Source organism: Mustela lutreola, chromosome 4 (genome assembly GCF_030435805.1).
Source record: "Mustela lutreola isolate mMusLut2 chromosome 4, mMusLut2.pri, whole genome shotgun sequence".
NCBI lineage: Eukaryota > Metazoa > Chordata > Mammalia > Carnivora > Mustelidae > Mustela > Mustela lutreola.
In genome coordinates, this window is record NC_081293.1 from 27,082,134 (window position 1) to 27,106,691 (window position 24,558).

Sequence of the window (24,558 nt, forward strand, 5' to 3'; positions counted from 1 at the left end):
CATAGCAGCTTCATAATAAAGTATTTCTGAAAAAAATACTACATAATTTGTTACCTTTCATATTAACTCAAATATTTCTCTCTTAGCCCAGCATTTACAAGTTTAGAATTAAAAGGGAGACTAAAAGTCTGGCAGACAACTTTGAATTTTACTTCAAACTGGAAGCATTGAGTTGTAACACCTATAGACAAAATAATAGACGTTTGGATAAGAAAAAGTGAATATAGTGAAATAATGCTAAAGCTTGTGCATTAGATCTCACGGATGTATTCTGGATAAAATGCTTCCAGAAGTAACTTGGGGGCGAATAAAAAAGACAAAGGGGGCACCTGGGTGGCTCAGTTGGTTAAGCAACTGCCTTCGACTCAGGTCATGATCCTGGAGTCCCAGGATCAAGTCCCACATCAGGCCCTCTGCTCATCAGGGAGCCGGCTTCTCCCTCTGCCCCTCGCCCCTTTCATGCTCTCTCTCTGTCAAATAAATAAAATCTTAAAAAAAAAAAAAAAAGACAAAGAAATCACCTCAAAGAAAGTATTCAGATGACAGATTTAAATAAACAGTCTCAAAATCAACATATCCAAATTTAAAGCACTCTTTTACCATTCTTACCCATCCCAGGCCACCTCCTTCCCTCCCAACTTTTCTTTTCATCCCAAACTTAAATCCTCAGCCAATTTTTACTCACCCCCCCCTTTTTTCTTGGAATGTATCTAACCAATTTTCCTTTCTATCATCTATTTTAAGAGATCTAACCCTGGGGGGCACCTGGGTGGCTCAGTGGGTTAAGCCTCTGCCTTCGGCTGAGGTCATGATCTCAGGGTCCTGGGATCGAGCCCCGAATCAGGCTCTCTGCTCAGCAGGGAGCCTGCTTCCCCCTTCTATGTCTGCCTGCTGCTCTGCCTACTTGTGATCTCTCACTATCTCTGGCAAATAAATAAATAAAATCTTAAAAAAGAGAGAGAGAGAGAGTTCTAACCCTCGGTTTGTATTTCCATAACCTCTACTCTAGTCCAGACCACCAACACTTATTACCAGTGCTGTTACTATTGAGATAGCCTTCTGACATGCTTGCCTAAACCCATATGTGATCCATTCTATACATTACCACCAGAACCATGTTCTAAAAAGACATTTATTTACCTCACTCTACCCCACACCTGCCCAAAACCCTTTTATAGTTCTCTGTCACCTACAGGATTAAGTCCAAACTTCTTAGTATGGCAACCACAATCTGGCCATTTTACCTTTCCATCAGTCTCTGAACTACTTACACAACATTATTTTATCATTCTCCACAGTATGAAAAGCACTCTTGCATCCCTGTGCTTTTGCTATTCCTATTTTCTATTCTCTCAGTGTGTAACAGACTCCTTTCCTGGGGCGCCTGGATGGCTCAGTTGGCTAAGCATTTGACTCTTGGTTTCAGCTTAGGTGGTGATCTCAGGGTGGTGAGACTGGGCCTCACATCAGGCTCCGAGCTCAGTGGGGAGTCTGCTTAAGATTCTCCCTCTCTGGGACACCTGGGTGGCTCAGTGGGTTAAAGCCTCTGCTTTCAGCTCAGGTCATGATCCCAGGTTCTGTGAGAGCCCACATGGGGCTCTCCGCTCAGTGGGGAGCCTGCTTCCCCCTGTCTCTCTGCCTGCCTCTCTGCCTACTTGTGATCTCTGTCAAATAAATAAAAAAAAAAAAAAAAAAGGACTCTCCCTCTCCCTCTGCCCCTCCCCCTGCCTTCTCATTCTCTAATAAATAAATAAATCTTTAAAAACAAACAGACTCCTTTCCTGATCTCCACATCATTACAATTCTGATTCAAGAGTCAACTAAAATATCTTCTCTCAGAACCCTTCTCCTTACTCCCACCCCACTAACCCCCAGGTGGAACTGATTACTCTGAACTAGCACTTTATTTCTATTTTGGCACTTATGCTTTATATCTCTCTATATCATATCTCTCTAGGAACAAGCTTTCCACTCCTACCACACACTGTAATATCCCTTCTGGGTGGGGCCAGTTTTTTTCATCTTCATTTTCCAGTGGCTCGGCACAAAGTCTGAGAACACAATGTGAGTTTTTAAAATGTTTGTTCAATTGAATGCTATTGCCAATTAATCTTTCTTAAATACCACTAGTGTCATGGTGGTCTTTTCCCTCAAAAATTTTTCATGACCCTTTCTTCCTATGAAATCAAATATTAAGTTTTAGGCTTGGACTCCAAGACCTTCCAGAATTTTCTTCTATATGACATCAAGTTAATTCCATCAGCAAACACTTTCTGCCCTACTTAATCAAGTCTCTTCATAGTCTTATAAACATATGATATAATCTCAACATTTTCAGGCTGGGAGGATCCTTAATTTTAGTGTCATTCACTCAGCAATTATAAAAACACAAGAAAAAACTTTAATCAATTCAAGTCCTACCCATTCTTGAAATGAATTTCAAATGTCATATTCTCTGAGAAACCATATAACTATTTCCACTTTCTCTACTGGAAATTCCTTAACATTTTTATCTTGGCCTACACAATTTAGCACTTAATTAGATAAATGTTTGCATATTACTCTCAACTACCCAGTAATATTGAAAGCTTTTTTGGTAAAGTCTTTGTGGCTCCCTCTACTTTGCAACACATTACATAATATATGGATAAATGCTTAGTAAATAATTGAAGCCCTATAACCACACTGTCTGGCTAGCTTTAAAAAAGGTTTTCAAAGCTGAAAACCTTCAAAGTGACAGCCGAATTACAGTCCTACTATCCCATCGCTTCTAATGCTGGTATTACAACTCAGAGTAAGCTCCTGCTCCAAACAGTTTTTACAAATAACTTTTTTTTTTAAGAGAAAGAGAAAATTATTTAATGATACACCTTTATGCTACGAATAACGTTTTAATGAAACTTAGCTACCTTCACTCATTTGCCTTTTATCTAAGGCAACCTGCATACTACAATGGCAAAGATGAGTAATCACAACAGAGATCCTATGGCCCACAAAGCCTCAAGTGTTTACTGTCTGATCCTTTATAGTTAAAGTTTGCTAACCATTGATTAGGAAAGAAAAGTTCTTCTGTAAATAAGCAAACTGTTCCTGATTCTTCAGAGCTGGGTTTTCTGTTTTTGTTTGGTTGGGTTTTTTGGTGTCTAAAACAAGAAGTAGACAGATTTTGATGATAGCACACAGCAGGTTTATGGCTAGGGCAATATTCTCCATGACCTAGTAAGTGGCTTATTTACTGTTTTCAGTTATCTATTTGAACACACAACTCCTGATGACATGGATAATCAAGAGTTGATTATATAATCAAATGAAAAACTAAACTAATTTACACAGTGATGAAAAGTCAAACCACTCATAATGACTTATCATAATCTTTGAAAAAGCAGCTTGCTCAAGGTTGGATGGTGCAACAGAGCCTGAACTTGTCTGAATAGACATCTGTTATAAATAAAATAATCAGCTCCAACACTAGAAGTAACATTTTCTACCTATGCTACATTCCTCATTGAGAAAATTCAAAGGATTCTGTAACCAGGAAAGTTACATTAGTGAAGTGGGTAAATTGTGGTGAATTATAACTCTGACTTTGAACACATGGAAAAAACGGAGTTATTTGATCATGTAGAATGACAACCACATGAAGAAAAAAAATCTAGAGATCAATTTCTAATAGCTAATTTGCAAACATCACACAGTAGGCATGACTGGTAAATTAGTAACTGAATTAATATTTTTCCATTAACTTGTATCATTTGGAGTAATTATAGCCTCCAAATATATACAATTTGCAATTCCCAAAAATAGAAATAATTATTCTTTTACAAAATTAAAGGCGATTTAACTACAGGAATAAAAATCATTTAAACTCTTCAGTGAAAGGTGACATAAATAATATACTGTATGTGTATCTAAACAAATTCTAATTAATCGTTCTAGGCATTGATGGAGATAAAAACATAGGTCATTTAAGTTCAGTAGCTGACTAAAGAATCCTACTCAAGGACCAGTTTTAGGGAGGACCTCTGGTGTCCTCATAAGATAATATTCTCTGGCATGTTTTCATGCACACTGCTTCTCTAGCACGTTTATCATTTGACATACTCGATTAAACCACAACCACATCAAAGCCTCCCTATCCTGCTAAACTTCAACAAGATCTACCAGTTAAAGCTTTCAAGAAGTGGTATTTTCTAGCAATATACCAATGCAAGCACAGTGCTAGAAACCAGATATAATGGAAAGCACTCTCAGACACCAAACACACAGGACTTCCATTAGTACTGCCTTACTTTCTATGACAGAAGTCCAAAAAGACAACAACAACAAAAACCAACTAGATTTTTTCCTCCTGCTACACTGTCCGACACTAATTATAAAACACTGCAGATGTAGCCTTTCTCAAAATGCAAAGGGACTGTGTATATTTGCAAAGAACAACTATTTTTTATGCTTCCAAATTCTTAATCCTGTTTGGAGCTGTCAGTGGGGGTTAATGGAAGCCTTGGATAGGAGAATTCCAATCTGGTTGGCAGATGGATAGGTTGGTTATAGCTGCATAACTATGTCTTGCCTGCAGGCACAATTCAGAACACTGTTAAAGCAATATAAAGTCTCTGTCAAGCTGAACCATTTGGATCAGTAGCAAGGAGAAATAATAATAAAAAAGAAGTTCATTTCTGGGCCTTGTGCATTTATGCTAGTATGCAGAAACTGATTAATTGTCATAGTGTGCTGGTCTTCTATACTTCAGATTTCTACTTCTGGAGTAGATTTTGCATGCTAATATAATCATTCTCCCTCTTGAGACATTAGCAAATAATCAAATGAAAAACAGGATCATAATTTACTGAGATTCGAGCAATTCTCTATGCAAATTTGACTTGTTATTGCTGCTGCCTCGTTAATCTGAATGCCTTTGACAAACTCCTTTGATTTATGAACTCGTGACAACTCCAATGTGTATATATTTTGCTAGATTGACATTATCATTAAGAGTGGGTGGACTGAGCTCACATGAATGGCTGATTTTATTCGCTGGTGTCTGCTGCTCAACAGCTGAGCATCTCCTCCTCACAAAGCCCCTGAGCGTCAGGCTCTTCCCATCTTCCCATCCATTCATCATCTCGATGTTAATTGGCCCAGGCTTTAAGCAAATTTTCAACACGATTTAAAGGCACGATGACACTGATTACTGACCCTCTGCCATACGGTGCCTATTGATTAACCTGACAGAGATGATGAGCTTGAGGGAAACTAGGTGTGTGGGGACCTCAAGGGGAAAAAATATATTGTCTATGCAGGCAAACACTTGTCATTACCTCACAAGCCAGAATTTGCACTGCACACATTCTTAAAACACACTACAGCTTTAGCACCTACAGCTAACACAGAAAGTGCTTTCTGTATTCAGAGATATTACAAATATGTCATGTCAAAGCACATGACACATTCGGTATTTAGAAGAACTCCCCAGATACATGGCTGCCTTTCAACCAATTATACTTGTGCTAGCTGATGTATGTATTTTCGGTTAAATTCAAAGAAAGTACTGGGTGGCTTGGTAGTGTTGCAGCCTATGAGAAGAGAATTAGAATAGGAAAACAAACTAGATTCTTAAAAATAAATAGAGTAAGGAATAAAGGAAAGAGTAAAATTGCTGTCATTCTACCACTACTATAATAAGTCGCCATTCTATCACTTAAAATAAGAGATACTCTAAAAAAGGAAGAAAATAGCAATCTGATTTTATAAATTTTATTTTCTGTTCTTTAAATACTGCTAACCTTGATTCCAACTGTCAAAAGTATTCCTGGCACAGAAATTACCAATAACTGAATATCTTAAAATAAAGCTAAGTAATATTTAAGTCTAACAAACATACCCCTTAAGTTCTTGCCTGCCCATTTTCAACAGCTGCTATACAAACTGCTCTATTTAGGGAAATCATTCAGGATCTCTTAAGTTAAGCTTGGTGAGAAAAACTAAATGCTTCATTATTTGAGGGGGGGAAAAGTAAGTTCATAATTAATAGTTACTGAGCTCAAACATTAGTAACAAAAATCTGCTTTAAAATATTGTGACATCTACAAATTTACACAAGCAAACTCACACAGCACACCATCAGGGATCAGACAAAAACCACCTTTAGATAGGGAAGGTTCTTATTTAAAACAAAGCTAACAAAATACGCTCCCTCTGGCCACACATATCACCTTGTTTACTTACGAGTCCTGGGGGGACAGCCAATATACAATTTTAAACACGGAGATTTTGGAGCAGCACTAACAGTTATTTCAGAGCTAAAATAACAGAAAACTGAACAACAGCCCAGCTGTAGTCTCTTTTACAGTGACATGGGCTGTTAATGTAAGAGATCAAATGTTTTTCAAGTCAAACAGCATTGGTGCCTGTTATACTGGAACATGTAGCTTACTCCCTAAAAGCCTGCCTCCTGCTCTTTTAAGATAAACAAGCTCAACTAAGCACTGAGATACTCTGATAAGATGGATGGAAGAGGGGGAACTGTACCACGGAGTGACAAGGCAAGGACATGAGCAAATGCACTTTTGTTAACTTTCGATTTATAGAATATATCATATTACAGCAGTTTAATACTTCACCATTAAAAGTATAGTTACAGCTATAAGAGAAGGACAAATTTCTGTCTATACATTTGGGAATCCAAAAAAAAAAAAAAAAAAAAAAGGCTAAAACAGTTACCTGTTTTATGAATAGGACAGATATCACATAGCATTTGAACACGGTCAGCTTTGTGGCTTAATCAAAGGTTTGAACATCAATTCAGGAATGACTGTGAGTATATAAGAGTCTGTAATTATGTTAATATGCTCCACATCAGAAGTCAGTCTATCTAAACTCTAAAGGTTTTTGATTCCAAAGGCTTGATTTAAAAACAAAAAACTTCATACCTTGTCCTTTCGAGTAGACTTTTTATTTGATTCCGCTTAACATCCCAGTGAGGTCACCAAACCACTTCTATTTGCAACAATGTGCCTTGGTATTTTAAAAATCCCAAGAGGCTTGCTAGGGGCATTTATCTACTACGGTAGATTGTTTTTCTTGAGAGAACTAAGGCAACTATCATTCATTCAAGGGGAAAAAAGAAGTTTCATATGTTTCACCATTTAAAACACAATTGACAATGCACAAAGTAGCTAACACGCATGGTAAAATAAACAAAAATTCACCAGGGAGACTGGGATTAAAAGACACTCGTAATAAGAAACCAAATTTACCTATCATGTGAACAAAAGTGTAACTAGCTTACTTTGCCTCTCTTACCTTTAAATCTACATGACTCTTAAAGAATGTTTTTTTTGTTCTCCTTTTCAAGATAATACCTTTATGACTAGATGATTAGGACAGAGCTTTTCATGCCACAATTTTCTTTCCTGCCCTATTTATACACTATTTCATCCAGAGATCCTCTGCATATAGTTTATGTGTATTAAAAGGCAAACATTTGCTTCTACTAATAAGGACATCTGGTTATTTTTGTAACTCAAAGACATCTGCATTCTGTAGATCTTTTTGATTCCTCAAAATGGGGTTGAGAACTATAGAACCCCTTAGGATGCATGCCAGAATCCTTTTTCTCTGCTGATCAGTTATTTCTGTCACGCCTGCTCCTTAATTTTTTTCTGCTAAATGACTCTCGTCACCTTGGGTATCTTCCTTGATTTTTATTACAATTCAACGTCATGAAAAAAATTAAAGGCTCCTTTAAAGTTGATAAACTATAATATACCCAACATTTTATTACAATTCAACGTCATGAAAAAAATTAAAGGCTCCTTTAAAGTTGATAAACTATAATATACCCAACATCTACATATTGTGGAGTAAAAATGAAATTATTCTACATAAATAAGTAAATTTCTGAAAACCAGACTGGACTATGTTAAGATTTGTGTTTAGGTGTAGATTTCAATTGTGAACTGTCCCTTTTCTAATTACTCTCCTTTTATCCTTATTATTAAAAAAATTACTAGTTTGTGGGCCTATTATCCTCTGGACTTTCCACTAATTATATAAAGTCTTTATGGGTTTCAGGTCTTTAAAATTACAAATATCATCTCTTACATAGACTTATATAGACTTCTGGTTCCCAAGGGTGGGAAAACATGGTCCAACATAGGACTTGAAGGATATGCCTCAAAGAACTGCAAGGTATCATTAAGAAATCAAAAATCACATTTTGTTTTGTATCCCTTGCTCTCTTCTTAAAATGCCAAATAGACTAACTACACTCCTTACTCAGGATACTTGAGTTTAAGCTATAACTTCTGCTGTTACTGTAAATTTGGCCTTCTCATTTTCTCCTCATCTCCACTACAGATGCTTAAAAAACTACAATGAGGGAAAAACATGTTTTTCAACAGAAAACAGCTAATATCATTTACACTGACTGCGTTCTCATAGCCTACAAGTAGCCAGATACCAAGGTAGTACTGGCCTGAAGGATTTAAAATTTAAGTACAAGGGGTGCTATTTCTGGAGGGTCAAAGATTATAAATACCAATTCACGTCTTCAATTTTCATTTGTTAATATTACCAAACAACAAAATGAAAATAAAAACAAAACTGATTAAATTGGGAGTTCTACCAGGAATAGTTGAACAAATTTACTTGGAAAGATGGCTAATTTTACTGCCCCAGGAATAAACAACCCTGTAGGTTTGTTGTAGTTGCTTTAACAAGGCTCTTTGATGTATAACAAATTTAAAAATAGTTTTCTTTTTCTCCAATAGATTTGTTTTCTGTAACAATGCAAATGGTTTCTACTTAAAGGATCTGTTTGAGTGTTATTCTAACAAAATTATTTCTCTTAAGCCTATGGCCTTAAATTATTGGAATGCTAGAGAATGGTTATATATATTAAATTTTCCATTTTGCTAATAAGTATACAGAATTTTGTTTAGCATTCCTGACAAATCCTACAATTTGTCATTCCTTTCTACACTGTAACTCTTCTTAATCTAAAGAATCATAACAAATCTCTATTTCCTTTTCTCAGAATTACTTGAAAAGTCACCACAATTTTAAAAAATAAGTTTTACTACCATTTAGCAGAAGTTTTCTTTAGAAATATTAATGATCCTTTGTTGACAAAAGAAAAAGCAAGTGAGAAACAATCCAAACGTACTCCAGAATTATTCAGTCTTGGATCAGCATCTCAATTTTATTTATTATTTATTTATTTGAGAGAAGAGAGAGAGAGAAAGAGTGAGGGAACACAAGCAGGGGGCGCGGGAGAGGGAGAAGCAGGCTTCCCGCCATGCAGGGAACCTGACGCTGGGCTCCACCCAGGACCCTGGGATCATGGCCTGAGCCAAAGGCAGACACTTAATGACTGAGCCAGCCAGACACCGCAGCATCTCAATTTTAAAGTGACCCTTTAACTTAAATGATAATGCTAAAATGATAAGAATTACAATGATCAGTTGATTTAAATTGGCTAATTTAATTAAAATTAATTATAATCAATGATTTTTAAAATCTATTATTAGTATCATCAATAATAACATGTTGTTGTGTTATGGCTGAAAACATTGCTTTACTAACTTCAGAGTTTTATAATGGATGACTGGTTTAACAGAGATCAAACAGTAGTTTTAATACCATAGTACCTGCTCTTACAGCACAGAACCTGTGAATACTGTAACAGCCAACTTTGATATTAAAGTTTGTTTTACCACAATTCCTTCTTCTGGCAACCAATGTAACTCTTGCTCTTGCAACTGAAGACAATGAAGAGATGACTTCAAAACCAGCTGCCTATCACTGACTGCTGTATGAAAGACATTCTGGATAGTGGTCGGTAAAGAAAGCATAGCCATTTCTAAATGCCAGTAGTTCCCAGCATCTCTTTTCCTTCTGAGTGGAATGAAGTCTGCAAGCACTGACTGGTGGGTCATTCGACCCACGAGGGCCTGGAAAGGTTTCAAGAATAACAGAGGTCATGTAATTGCCAAAAGAGCATTAGCCACTCAATCATAATGGATAATTAAATGACCTACATGATTCCTGAAATAGCTGCTCTATATTTGGTCTATTACTTGCGTCCCTCAAGATAAGCTACTCGTCTGGTCTGCCTTGACCCGGAGAAGTCCAACCTGCGCCTGAAAACTAGCTGCATGCTTCTATTGCTTTTTAAATCCGCCCCCAACCCCCCGCACCTCCAAGTATCATGCCCCACACTATGCTTTCAAGAGGACACACATAAAAAAAATCAATCTTGTATCCTTCTCCCTATTGTGCTCTCTGGAATACAAATGACTAAAGCCAAGAAAAAAAATTAGTAAATTCCTGGTTTAGATCTTTAGGGGATAGAAGAAGAACATAGGAACCACAAAGAAGGAAAGTCATGATAAAAAAAATTTTTTTAAGTTTTTCTCAATACGCCTCCAAAGAATTTTACATTTGATTATAAAGCTAGTCAGGGCAGCAAGTCATTAAAACTCCAATTGCCTGGACTGCATGTTTGATGGTGTGGGCTATTAGAATCTTTCCTGGCCTAGTTTTTTAGTCCATACAGAAAGCAAACTGCCTCTCAACAAAATGAAATATACCAGGAACCAATTGTTTATATAATAAAAGCAGCAAAAGGAACAAGAATCTCTGTGTGTCACATTTTCATCTTTCTAAATATTGTTCAACAATCTCACTATAATATTTGATTAAAGATATAACCAAATAGAAGTCAACAGTATGAAATAGTAAAAATGCACAGAAGTATATGCTTCTTTAGGAGAAAAAGGTCTGCCTGTGGCCTCGGAGTGGCTGCATATCAAGCAAACACAACAGAAAGAGGCAAGAGACAAGTAACCAAAGACAACTACACAATAATGGCAAGGAACAAGGCATGTGAGGGACAAAAGAGCTCACATTTAGAATACCTTGGAGGCTAGTAGGATTTTTCCGTTTCCACAGGAAATTATGTAGCTTGAGGCTACTGGCTACCCTGATCTCTTACTAGTACATGAATGGCTTATTAAACCTAGAACATATCTGTTTTAGTTAACTTCTGGGCAGGGAGGGGGCTGGAGGGGGAGAAGAGAACAAAATGTACTTAAATGCTGAATTTTTTCTCCAGGCTGAATGCCTTTCATCCAATAAGACATTCAAAGCAGTGACCCAGCAAATGGATTGAAAAAGCAATCTTCCGTCCCAGTGCCACATTATCATTCCTATTCAGTATTCTCCATGAGATATCTCAATCAGCTGTGTGTAAGTGACAACGCAGCCCATTGCTGGGTTAATTAAACATTTGACTTTAACACCCTCCCCGTCATTAAGCAAATAAAAACAGATAATTCAAACTGCACTTCATCCTCAGGGTACACAACACACATGTCAAAATTAAGAGAGTCCAAGGCCTCTGGGGAATTCTGTTGGGGCCATAATCAGTTTAAATCTTATCTGGTTTATCAATTATTCTATTGATTAAACCAAACTGGTTATATACAACTCCTCTGCCACATGGGATTGATGCCAGCAGAGCAAGAAAATAACTCCGGGAGGTTCCAAACTGATTTAAAAAGAGACCAACAGACAGACCAATAATAGTCGATTCTTACATACCAGTGATCCATACACTGCAAAGTTGATTCTTAGTTTCAGGCGGGTGAAGTGAACTGTTTCCAATCACTATGTCCCCTTTGCTATACCTCAGAGCTGGCTTGAGTAAATTTATGTCTTGGAAGATCAACATATTTTCTACTGATTTAAACAGAAGTACCATGCTCAGCAGCTGAAATATTATAGAAACTAACCCTAAACTGTAACACAATCTCAAACAAGGAAAACTAACATTTTTTCTCATCTTCTTACCTGTCTACATGTAACCAAAAACACACAGGGATGAAAGGGGACATACTTGAAAGTTGATTCTTCTAGAAATATGCAATTACCCAATTATTCCAGTGTCCCCAAACACTGTATTTTTGAAAAAGGGAATCTAAAAAAATCAAAAGCACCTTTAGATACAAAGACATGACTCCTTTTATTAATTCCAAAGGTAAAAGTCTTCAAAGCCACTAATAACAACGAAAATACAGAGCTGTATCTTCAAATGAAATGTTGATATCTAAATCCCAACATACCAAGTTTCTACTGGATTTTTTTAAAATTTTTTTTTTTTTAAGATTTTATTTATTTATTTGACAGACAGAGATGACAAGTAGGCAGAGAGGCAGGCAGAGAGAGAGAGAGAGGAGGAAGCAGGCTCTCCGCGGAGCAGACAGCCCGATGCGGGGCTCGATCCCAGGACCCTGGGATCATGACCTGAGCCGAAGGAAGAGGCTTTAACCCACTGAGCCACCCAGGTGCCCCTCTACTGGATTTTTAAAAACACAATTTAAATATTCCCTGGCTCACTTCATTGTGTAATATCCTTCAAATGTCCAGAATCCTTATCATAAGGCCATGCCCTACTATATATGAGAAAAGCAGTAATAAAACCTAGGGGTAGGGGAAGACACTATATTACACCTGATATTTGTACATTTGTACCTATGTTCTTCAGAAACAAAATTTGTTTACTGCTATGTTGGCACCACATGTGCAATCAACCATAATTTAACTTATCTCCTTCAGATTTTTTGTTCTCCGGCAGACTAAGTAAGAAACCTGCATTAGCATGCTATATTCTGCACTCACCACTAGAAATACTGAGGGTGCTATTTGTAATTGTATTCTTTTTAAGAGGTTTGTTCTCTGCAGCTGTTTTCTGCTTGCAGTGTATTTTGTGTAATCAGCACATCATCATAAATACATTGGCTGTTCCCCTGAGGGTAGCTGTCAGTGTTTAATTTACAGAACAACCTGGCCAATGTGAATTTTAACACTACAGCACTAAGGCACGGAGTACCACACTCTGTGAAAAACAGGTTTCTATGAATTTTTATATCAAGGGCTGGTCCCAGGACAATTTAGGTGCTAGAAATAGACTTTTTAAAGAAGCATTTTATACCTCGAATACAATGGACTCTTTCCCATTTAAAGCCTTAGAAGAAGCCCTGAACTAACTACCAAACCACAAGTGGGCTACCATATCTGGAGACAAGGACTGAAAATCTATGATCCACCAGCAGGAGGCACTGTAATAAATGTTACCCATCTCTTTTTAAGCTAAACATAAAACTACCAAAAACAACACTGCCCCTTACAAGGTATCCAAAGGCATAAGGAAAAACCATTTAGGGGACAGACTAGTCTGAAATATGGGTATGACTCTTTCTGAGATGAGTTATATGTGATATGAACATCGGTATACAGCTTCCTTACGCTGCTATTAGGCCAAACCTCTAGTTCAATGAAAGGGAAAAATACATTAAACTCATGGTTGTTCACAGAGTAGGTCCCCCAAGTTATATGCACAGTGTCTGGAACATAGGTTCTTAATAAATGTCTAATACATAACTATAAGCTCCTTGAGGACAGGGTCTGACTCTTAATTTGTGCCCAATACTTTGTACAGTACCCGGCATGCAGAAGGTACTCTATATACGAAATAAATGGAATTGTGGCTAGTTGTGAATGGTAATGTTGTTTGTAAAGCTTTAGAACTATATGATGTCAAAATACGAAATTCTAAATCAGTAAAATGCCCTTACAGCCTATAGAGTACATATCAGGTATTTGTTACTTTCATCAAAGCCATTTATAGAAAAAAACCTAAGTAGCTCAATCTTACAATAAAAAACAAACCTGCCTACAAAACACTGGATTATTTCAAACTTACATTTTATTTTAATAAAGATTATATAGAAGAGATTAAAACTTTTATAATACTTTATATATATAGTTTCTTTCATACTGTAAAATTAAAAGATCATTTTAAATGCTCAGAAAGGTAACCAATAGCACTTCTCTATTAGTGAAGTGGTATTACACGCATGCATACACATTCTATAAATCAAGAGATTACGTATATGTATTTTTCTGTGAAGGGTTATTTTACAAGTTAGAATGCTTAAACTGAATCAAAACAACAATTCATGCTGAGTTCTCTTCATTGTGTTTGCTTTTTAAAGTTGTACAGAATTATACTTCCGTGACGTTTTACAAAAAGCATTAAATTGTAACTAACAGATTCTTTTTTTAGAAAAGGAAGAGAATTACCTACTTCACTCCTGAGAATCTCAAACTTGCCCGAATTTGTGGTAAAATTAAATTTTAAATGATAAACTAGAGCAACAGAGATTTGTAGAACTTGTTCTAATACTGCTACAATTAAAATGATTTTCCTATAGCAATCTTGAAATTTTTATAAAGCATACTCATGTATAGCAGAATTTATTAATACTTTTACATTGATCTCAGTATTTTAAAAACCACAAAGAAATTTTATTTAAGAACATTTATTTAACATTCTTCTTTTCCGTGATGCTAAGACATTTCAAAAAAGTAATTCTTTTTTACATTTGTGTCATATGAAAGGCAAAATAAGAAAGAACATGATCCATTAATTCAGTACACTGGATTTGTTTTCACCCATTATATTAGAGGTTAGAAGTTTTAAATTCAGTTGAATGTTTACAACTTAATACTTCTTTAAAAAATTCTTGTGCCTAATAAAACCTATCTTAATTTTTAATGGAGAAATTAATCACCTTCTTTCTTCTTAGATTTAGAATTACAAAAATACATCATGAGACCTTTTGAACTAAACTGCATGGGGTTAGACTGAGGTCACACCAGATCAGAAGACTGCATTCTCTCTTCCCTGGAGACCATGTAGTAGTTCCATAGGCTGCCATTAGATAGCAGCACAGTACACACCATCAGTCATATCTCCCACCGATTCTCCCGTTAAGGCTGGAATTATCTCAGTTATATACACACACACACACACACACACACACACACACACACTCTAATTCAATTAGTGCAGTCGGCAACTCCAGAAAAGAGTAATTCAATTAGTGCATTGTGGAGCTCTACAATACCTCTAAGCAGATGTTCACCATCTTCAGGAACTGGAGCTAGGTTTAAAATACCTGTACCAGATATGCCACTACATTATGTCATTTTTCAAAGTGCTTACATATGCTTTTCTGGCTTCAAAGAAAAGGTGAGGAAACAAACCCAGGCTAAGTTCCTAGAGATTTTTCTATCCCCTATACCAAAGGAGGATTTCGGTTTTAGGCTGCAGTAATTAATTACATAATCCAAATTATGTTCAAAAACAAGATGTTTCCCTGTATATTACACTATTACACACTTTCGCAGCACTGCCTCTAGTTATGCATGCCACACTGTAATGAGGACACTGTCAAGGTGGAATGTACTCACAAGGAAGGACAACCAGAATGATAACACCTTCCACCAAAATAAGAGGTTATAAAAATGGCAGGAATGAATACTGATATTTTTCAAAGAAATACTAAAAGAACCAGGAATATTCACCTTGAGAACAGAAAATATAAGCAACATGATAGCTATGCTCAAACATATAAATATATGAACATGAAAACAATTACTCTATTTTACTCTGAAAGGCAGAATTCTAATCACTAAATGGACAAAAAGTTTGACTCCTTCTTGAGAGAACACTTTCTTATAGAATCAATAGTGATAAAGATAACAAGATGCCTCAACAAGTTAGGCTTGGCAGTGATCAAGCAGAGATTACATGATCCCCTGCCAAATATTTCATAAAGGACTCCTATATGCAACAAAATGGCTTTTTATATCCCTCCCAATGCTGAAATTCTAAGGTTCTATGAATACACTGATTTTTGTTCTTAAGACAAGCCTGGACTTTGGGTAATAAAGCTAATCATTATTCTGGAGGTGTGGCTATATAAAAACCCATTGGCTCAGGCATTTTCAAGGTAACTGATACATTAATAATACACTGAGAAGAAGAAATTTTGTACAGTTTCTCTGTGTTAAGATTTAGGGGACTTCATAAAAGTACATATTTATGGCCTTAATTCTTTTTTTTTTTTTAAAGATTTTATTTATTTATTTGACAGAGAGAGATTACAAGTAGGCAGAGAGGCAGGCAGAGAGAGAGGTGAGGAAGCAGGCTCCCTGCTGAGCAGAGAGCCCGATGTGGGACTCGATCCCAGGACCCTGAGATCATGACCTGAGCTGAAGGCAGTGGCTTAACCCACTGAGCCACCCAGGCGCCCAATGGCCTTAATTCTTTGATAAGCACTTGCACATCTCTTATTCTTCCAAGATTGAAAAGAATGGTTTGTTTTTATTCATCCTCAAGAAATCAGACAATGAGAAATCATTTTCTCTAACAATGATATTTTGGACTCCCCCACCCCAAATGAGTCAAGACAGCTTAAATGCAAATCTACATCAATATTTATGCTTTAAAAAATAGAGAGCCATACTTAAGTCAACAGTAACTAATTCTCAGTATTCCTCCCTTTGGTCTTGTATTGTATTTTGTTAAGTGAGGACCTAATTCTGGGTACAAGCGAGCACAGCATTATTTTACAAATATTATCTCCTCTCTTTCAGCATGACCTCAAAGAACAGAATTTAAAAATGTCAAAAATGACCATTTTCCCAGTGCATTTCACTATGTATTTATGATAGAGACTAAAACTCTCCTGCCTTTTACATTAGTGAACGAGAGCTAAGCTTAACAGCTGTCCTTTAAAAACATCAATATTGTTAAAACAGCAACAACTATCAACAGTGTTAATTCAAGTACTTTCAACACAAACTCCAACTGTTTCATTCTCCAAAAAAATTACAAAAGGTCATTCTCACTTAAAACTTTACTGGTAGGGGTGCCTGGGTGGCTCAGTGGGTTAAGCCTCTACCTTTGGCTCAGGTCATGATCTCAGGGTCCTGTGATCAAGCCCCACATAGGGCTTTCTGCTCAGAAGGGAGCCTGCTTTCCCCTCTCTCTGCCTACTTACAATCTCTGTCTGTCAAATAAATAAAATCTTTAAAACATAACAAAACAAAACTTTACTGGTAAGATCCATGCCCCCCAAATAAGTTAAGATAATAGCACCCATCTGTTGATAGAGGAGTTTTCTTAGGAAGAAAAAAATCTTAAAAATATAAAATATTTGTTATTTTAAGATACACTGCAACTGAAAACAAATAGCAACAGAAAACACATTCTACTACTAGAAAAATACTTAACAAAAATCTCTGGTTTGGCTTTTTCAACAAAGATTTTCTATTCATGTGCTATTAAGTTGTGCTAATGCAAACATAATGATTCCTTCATATGACCTATTCATCAAACTTACTATAAATATGAATTTTGCACATTTAAAAAGTCCTTTTTCTTGCTAAAAAAATTTTTTTAAAGATTTTATTTATTTATTTGATAGAGATCACAAGTAGGCAGAGAGACAGGCAGAGAGAGGAAGGGAAGCAGGCTCCCTGCTGAGCAGAGAGCCCAATGCGGGGCTCGATCCCAGGACCCTGGGATCATGACCCGAGCTGAAGGCAGAGGCTTAACCTACTGAGCCACCCAGGTGCCCTCTTGCTAAACTTTTAAGTCTTTCATAATGAGTCACTTCCCAAAGACACTGGATAATTAGAGCAATAAATAACACAGCTGGGTTAATTTGGAGGTCACTGACAATACTGTTAAATAGGAGGCTATCTATATAGTAGGCTATCAGTTTAACCATGTTAATCCACCTCTTCTCTTTACCCACCACTGCTTTCCCAACCACCTGCCTTCACGGAAACAGAGCAGAGACCTAAACTGATTCTTCCTTACAACAGAGTGTTCCATAAACCCCCAGATTAATGAACTAACCCAACTTCAGTCTCCCTATTGCCCATGCCTCACAGCCTGCACTTATGTTCCAGTGTTAAGTTTATTTGACTCCATCAGCCCAGTTCTCTTTAACATTGTCCCTTCTCATGCATTTAAGGCAACTACCTCCAACCCCATCAATGAGAGCAGACAAATAGGGGAGAAAGGAATGAACTGCAAACACCTCAAACAAGAAAGGTTGCTTAAAAAACCAAGTGTCACATTCTGACAGTTCAATATTTCATAGCCAATACAAGGAATGTGCAACGACACTGCAACTTTAAATCTTTTCCTCCTATGTCAGTCTCTCTTTCTCTCATTGTAATGCCAAAGGGAACAGCAATCAGAGTGGAGATGTTCAACGTGATAGAGGTCAGGACACCACCGGATCAACGTAGCAGAAACACGACCTTGTTTATTTTTTTTTCCACAGTATTATTGTTTACAGGGTGCTTTGCTCGTGTACCTTGTGGTTCTTAGCTAAAAGATGAAATTACAGCCCAGGATGAAGCGCTCAGGCACACATCCAATTTGTGTTTCCATCTCAGAAAACAAAAAGCTTCTAAGGCCCTCAGGCTGCCATTCAAACTTGGAGGCTGACATTTTTAACAGCATGAACCAGAGACTGGCAGAGAGAATGATATAATGCATTTCTGACTTGTCAATCAAAGACCTCACCTCTGCTGTCTTGTAAACAGTTGGGGGCCATCTAACTACATTCATAAACCTAGGGAGAGCTTACTGCCAGCTGGGGTGCTGGAGCCACATGCTCTGGCTTCTATTCACCAAAATCATGATTCAGTTTTATAATCTCACTGTAAATAGCGCATAGGCACATTTCCAGGACTACTGGAATAGAACCACAGTAGGGAATACAAAAGAGATTCTGGTCAAATACTGCATTATTTTCAAGCTATTGGAATCCTGTACCCATTTTATCCTCATTTTTACCAATTCCCTCCAAAGAACTGCACTATACTACAACTGAAATGCTTAAAAAAAATTAATAGCCTGCCAATCTGAAAATCTAGGAGAAATATACAAATATCATATTAGAAATTTCCCTTATGTTTTATTACCAGTAAAGAAACAGGCACTCACCTAAAAACATGGCTCATGCAAAGGGGAGAAACTGCAATGAACAATAGCAACTGTATTTTAGAGAAACTAATTATGTGCTTTCTTTCAAATATAAAACTTTACATGTTATACAAAAGCTTTATATTTGCTAATCTGAAGTACTGCACTATGTGTATTTGTGTGTGTGCATGCGAAACATGCAAACAAAATGAGTATTATTGCTCTAGTCTTTCCCTTCTGTTTATGACCTCTAACACAAAAAAATTAGACCAAATCAAGCTAAGATTCAAACTTTTTGCTAAAGGATAATATACATACACTCTTTCTTAATGTCAATTTTACAGGGCACAGAATTCCAATTTAATTCATATCAAGACACAGATACTAGGTTTGCAACAAAGGTCTTAAGGATTTGAATGGTACACCTGAGAACTTTAAAAGGCAGATGACAGATAACCCAGCATGGGAAGGTACACTGCAACAAGCCGTTTCATAATGATGTACTACATCTTAGATCCAAATAACTATTTCAAAATATAATAGACTTAGTCTCCAGAGGACTGGGCCAGAGAATATAGAAAAACTCAAAGCTACTCAACATCACTCTCAGGAAAAACAAAACTCATGGGTATCACTTCCCAACAGGAAAGTATTAAAATTCTTAAGAGGCCTATGCAGCTAAACAAGTGAATTTTTTCCCCCAATGAAGCTGTCATAAATAACCTATGTTTCCCTCTTCATGAAAAATGACAAATAAGTTTCCTAAATGCTGCCTATCTACCAAGATTGCACATCTTGACAGTCCACATAAAATACCAAGTCTAGAAACTAACACAAGGAAGGACAGCAAGACAATAAAACACTACAACATAAAGCAGAACAATAGTGAAAGACGGTGCAAAAGGCTATGCCAGTCCAAAACCACCGACAATGACTCCTCAACAGCACAAATAGAACTCCTATGATACTTTGGCTTCTACTCAGCACAAAGATGGGAGTAATAAGCAGGTAATCTGGGAATATAAAGAAAGTAATAGCATCTTAGAAGATACAGGTCCATCTTAACTGCCCACAGCAAGAATTTGTGTGATAAGGACAGTGCAACCACAGAGGCTCTCATCACCCTTAGTTTTCATCCATTCCATTCTTCCAGTCTGTGCTTCCTAACCCTGGGGCAACCCCAGGCCCTTTGAGTACCTGTATTCTTCCTCTGGCCATTAGGGGTCATGTTGAATTTAAAGCAATTAGGGAAAATCCAACATTATTTAACATAAACAAAAGATAAGCCCTCTTTACAGAACAACCCCACCTGGGATAGAGCCCCCCCCATCCCCCCCATCTGGCTCCTCGCTCAGCGGGGAGTCTGCTTCTCCCTCTGCCCCTCACCTCTGCTCATGCTTGCTCACGCTCTCTTTTTCTTGTTCTCGCTCTCAAATACATAAAAATTAATTTAAAAATTTTTTAAAAGAATGATTAGGAAAAAAGTTTTTAAGGAAATGATTATCTCACAATAAAATAATCTGGTTTAATCTAAACACTGGATGATGATGCACATTAGCCTGTAAATGAACATTACCAGCATCATAGGCATGTCAAAAAATACTCAGCAAAACTTGAAATTATATTGTGTTTAATATATAATTGTATTTAAATAACCTAAGTGGGCATATTGAAAAATAAATCGGTCCTAACGATTCCTCCAAGAAAAACTACTTCCAGGAAAAGGTAAAATGCAGCAAATTCAGTTCATCTCTCCTTTTCTTAGTGAAATTTGTATCAACAAATGTTGAAAGGATAGAAGCTGAACAGTAAGTTCCAGTGTTAGCTAAAATGTTTTTTTAAATCTATAATTATACTTTCCTTTTAAGAAATAATCATCAGGGGCTCCTGGGTGACTCAGTCAGTTAAACATCTGCCTTCAGCTCAGGTCATGATCCCAGGGTCTTGGGATCCCCCAGCATTGGGCTCCCCGCTCATCAGGGAGCCTGCTTCTCCTTCTCCTCCTTACTCTCTCTATCTCTGTCGCTATCTCTAGCTCTCCAAAATATAATCTTAAAGAAAGAAAGAAAGAAAGAAAGAAAGAAAGAAAGAAAGAAAGAAAGAAATGCTCTTCAATAATATATTTCCAACATTTTGCACATGTACTTTAATTTTGTGCCTAATCAAGCCTAAAGGGTCGCTTTCAGTATGCTTAATGAATTCCATCTTTTCTCTAGACTGTTGTTTATCACTACTATCATCATTTTAATTTTCCCAGTGTCTATTCTTTCATAGAATAAGGGTAAAATGCAATAAAATAGTCAAATAATTGCACAAACATACACTGATGTGAAGATAAAAATGTTGACATCATTGAAACTGAACTGTTAACTGGCTTGCACTGCCACTATTTAATAGCTTGAAATGTACATTTGTTCATCAACAAGAGTCCAAATTCAACACACAAAATCTAATTCGGAGGGGATCATCATAGTGTGAGACGTATGAAAGCCAAATTTGTAAAATTTGAGGACTGCCCATAAGTTTCAGCATGTAAATGTACTGTGGTCTTTGGAATGTTTAATTATCATGACTTCTTACTGAATACACAACAGTTGTGCGTATGTATGTGTAGGTACCATCGGCAATTCAATACTTTCTCTGCTCCTACTCTATATATGTTGATATTTTTCTTCAAATTATTCAAGTCCATTCATTTGTTCGACAAAAATTCATAAAGTACATACTATCTATCAAACACTGTACTTGACACTGGAAATATAAAATGAACAAAGCATAGTCCTCCTCTCAAGAAATTCAAGTCTAGTGAGGGAACACTAAAATAGCATATCAGTGCTATGACAGAGGCATCTATTGCATGCCCTGGGTACAGATGTTCTGATGAGGTTAAGCGGGAGGGTGAAAAGATCGGCAAGGACCTTTATCCTAGAGGTAAAACTACCTGAGTTGAATCATGAGATAGTTAAGAAGCCAGGTAGATAAATGTGGGAGGTAGGTGCTAGAGAGAAAAGGTGTTTTCTGCAGGATTCTTCGGGTAGGGAGAACAGAATTTGCAAAAACACAGATACCTAAGAGAACACAGCACCTTTGGAGAACTGAAATGGCTAAGAATTACATGAGAAGAAAGTGGTATCAAACCACTCAATTACATGAATGGTAAGCCAAATTCAAACTACGTTCAATTTACAAATGTGAGCAACTGCCACGAGACAAAGAGCAATGGAAATTAATGAAAGTGACTGATGAATGTAGAATTTGGAGAACAGGATATAGTTAAACTCAAAAGTATCAGTTTCAATAAAGTAGTAATATCTAGGAGGACACTTAAAATATTTCTTCTTGGGGCACCTGGGTGGCTCAGTGGGTTAAGCTTCTGCCTTCAGCTCAGGTCATGGTCTTAGGGTCCTGGGGTACAGCCCTGCATCCAGCTCTCTGCTCAGCAGGGAGACTGCTTCTCCTCTGTCTCTGCCTGCTCTCTGCCTATCTGTGATCTAGGTCAAATAAAAAATAAAATCTTTAAAAATTTTTTTTCTTCTGTCTTCTTGTATTTCCTACAATACTAAAATTTTAATTTTTATATAATTTTATCCTTAAATGGAATAGAAAGTGTTTTAAATCTAAACTACATTTGCCCACACATGCCTGTGTGTGTATATGCATGCACAAATGGATGTCATTCCAGATTAAAGGAAACCAACATGATGATTATCTTAAAGGGTAAGGATTACGGGTGATACTTTCTTGTTTATATGTTCACCAAATAATTTATATATTCTACAGTAAACAATAAATTAGTTTTATGAGCGGGGGGAAATGTGTGTTTCCCCACACACATACAAAATAAAAGCATTTTTTATTTGTCCTTATATGTGAATTTTTGTAAAGGCTATAGCTGGGATAAACATAGGTCAAATGTCAACATATGGACAAAAAAGAATTGAATTTTTATTATACAGAAATTATGCTGTAATGAGATTATTCATATATGATGGGAGGGATGCACATCACCTAGGGCTTGACAAGCATTTCTAAAATGGGAACTTTTTCCTTAATAACATTGTTTTCTGATTAAGATTTGAACGTTAGTTTATAGTCAAGTGTGATAAGACATGTTGCCCTAAAACTTCAAATGTAAAATGGAAGACTTACATACAGAGATACATCCTGAATAGTCCTTAGTATAGTACTACGGTTCCATTTTAACATTTCACTTAGCAGATGGTTAAGATTTAGTAGCCCTCTAAATATTCTTTTTTTTTTTAATATTTTATTTATTCATTTGACAGAGAGAGATCACAAGTAGGCAGAGAGGCAAGCAGAGAGAGAGAGTGGAGGAAGCAGGTTTCCTGCCAAGCAGAGAGCCCGATGTGGGACTCGATCCCAGGACCCCGAGATCATGACCTGAGCTGAAGGCAGAGGCTTAACCCACTGAGCCACCCAGGTGCCCAGCCCTCTAAATATTCTTAAACAATAAAATACACTGTCTCTCCTAAAGTCAACCTTCAACAGTTTCAACCTTTGACAAGGGTCCCTTGCTGATATTAAAATATTATATGGTTCATTTAGCTCAAGATTTCCCTAAAATACTATAGCTACACTTGACATCTAAAATATTCTAAGGTCATATAAATCTAGTTATATTCTTACTGTTAGAATTTCTCTTCTTTCAACGTCTAAAGAAAATAAAGAATCTTAATTACTCAGCTATTTTTAGGCACTTTCTCTCTACTGCTCATTCTCATTTAATATCATAGACAATAAGATCACCACTTGCTGAGGATGAGCAAATGATTCCACAATAGTACATCCACTGTTAATCAACAGAAATCCTCTTAATCACCCATATACTTTCCAGGACAAACCAATAGAATGATGAAAATGAAAATATGTTCAAATTAACTATGTCCTCATAGACTCTATTTACACAATATTTTCTGCATCTTTCCTGTCACTAGCTTAAAATGTATGGTGTGAAATGTTAATAATCAAACTATCCCAATACTGCCATTTCCACCTGAGTTACTGACGATAACCCAACAAACTCAATAATGATTCCAAGGCTCTTCTTTTTCTATTGTCATAAAATTTTGGCTTTGAAAGTACATCAAACTTACTAAGGAGCGCAGTGGTTTCAAAGAAAAAAATACCCTGAAGCTATTACCAGCTCACTTCCTTAAACACATTTGGCAATATTACTAAAATGAGTAATCCTTCTGGGATAACCACTTTGAAGAACTACCTGATCATCTCTCTTTAAGTTTTTATTTTAATTCCAGTTAGTTAACATACAATGTCATACTAGTTTCAGGTGTACAATATAGTGATTCAACAGTTCCATACAACACCCAGTGCTCATCACAGGAAGTGCCCTCTATAATCCCTATCACCTATTTCACCCACCACCCCCCACCTTCCCTATGGTAACCAGTTTGTTCTCTATAGTTAAGAGTCTGTTTCTTGGGAGGTGCCACGGTGGCTCAGTTGGTTAAGTGACTGCCTTCGGCTCAGGTCACGTTCCCGGCAGAGTCCCAGGATTGAGCCCCACGGTTGAGTCCCACATCGGGCTCCCAGCTCAACAGGGAGTCTGCTTCTCCCTCCACCCTTCTCCCCTCTCATGTGCTCTCTCATTCTCCCTCAAATAGGTAAATAAATACAACCTTTAAAAAAAAAAAAGAGTCTGTTTTGGTTTGTCTTGCTCTCCC

The 24,558-nt window shown here is 36.8% G+C and overlaps 1 protein-coding gene across 11 annotated transcripts in view; it reads right to left on the minus strand.

The window, feature by feature from the left end:
• The window catches only part of BTRC (beta-transducin repeat containing E3 ubiquitin protein ligase), a 186,052-nt gene that overhangs the window by 88,828 nt on the left and 72,666 nt on the right, over window positions 1–24,558 (minus strand). Inside the window, exon 1 of one of the 11 annotated variants that reach the window (XM_059169147.1) lies at window positions 6,226–6,330. The exons of the other annotated variants lie outside the window; for them this stretch is intronic. The gene's annotated coding sequence lies outside the window, so the exon portion shown is untranslated. Of the gene's footprint in view, window positions 1–6,225; window positions 6,331–24,558 lie in introns of those variants that run through there. 11 annotated transcript variants of the gene reach the window in all.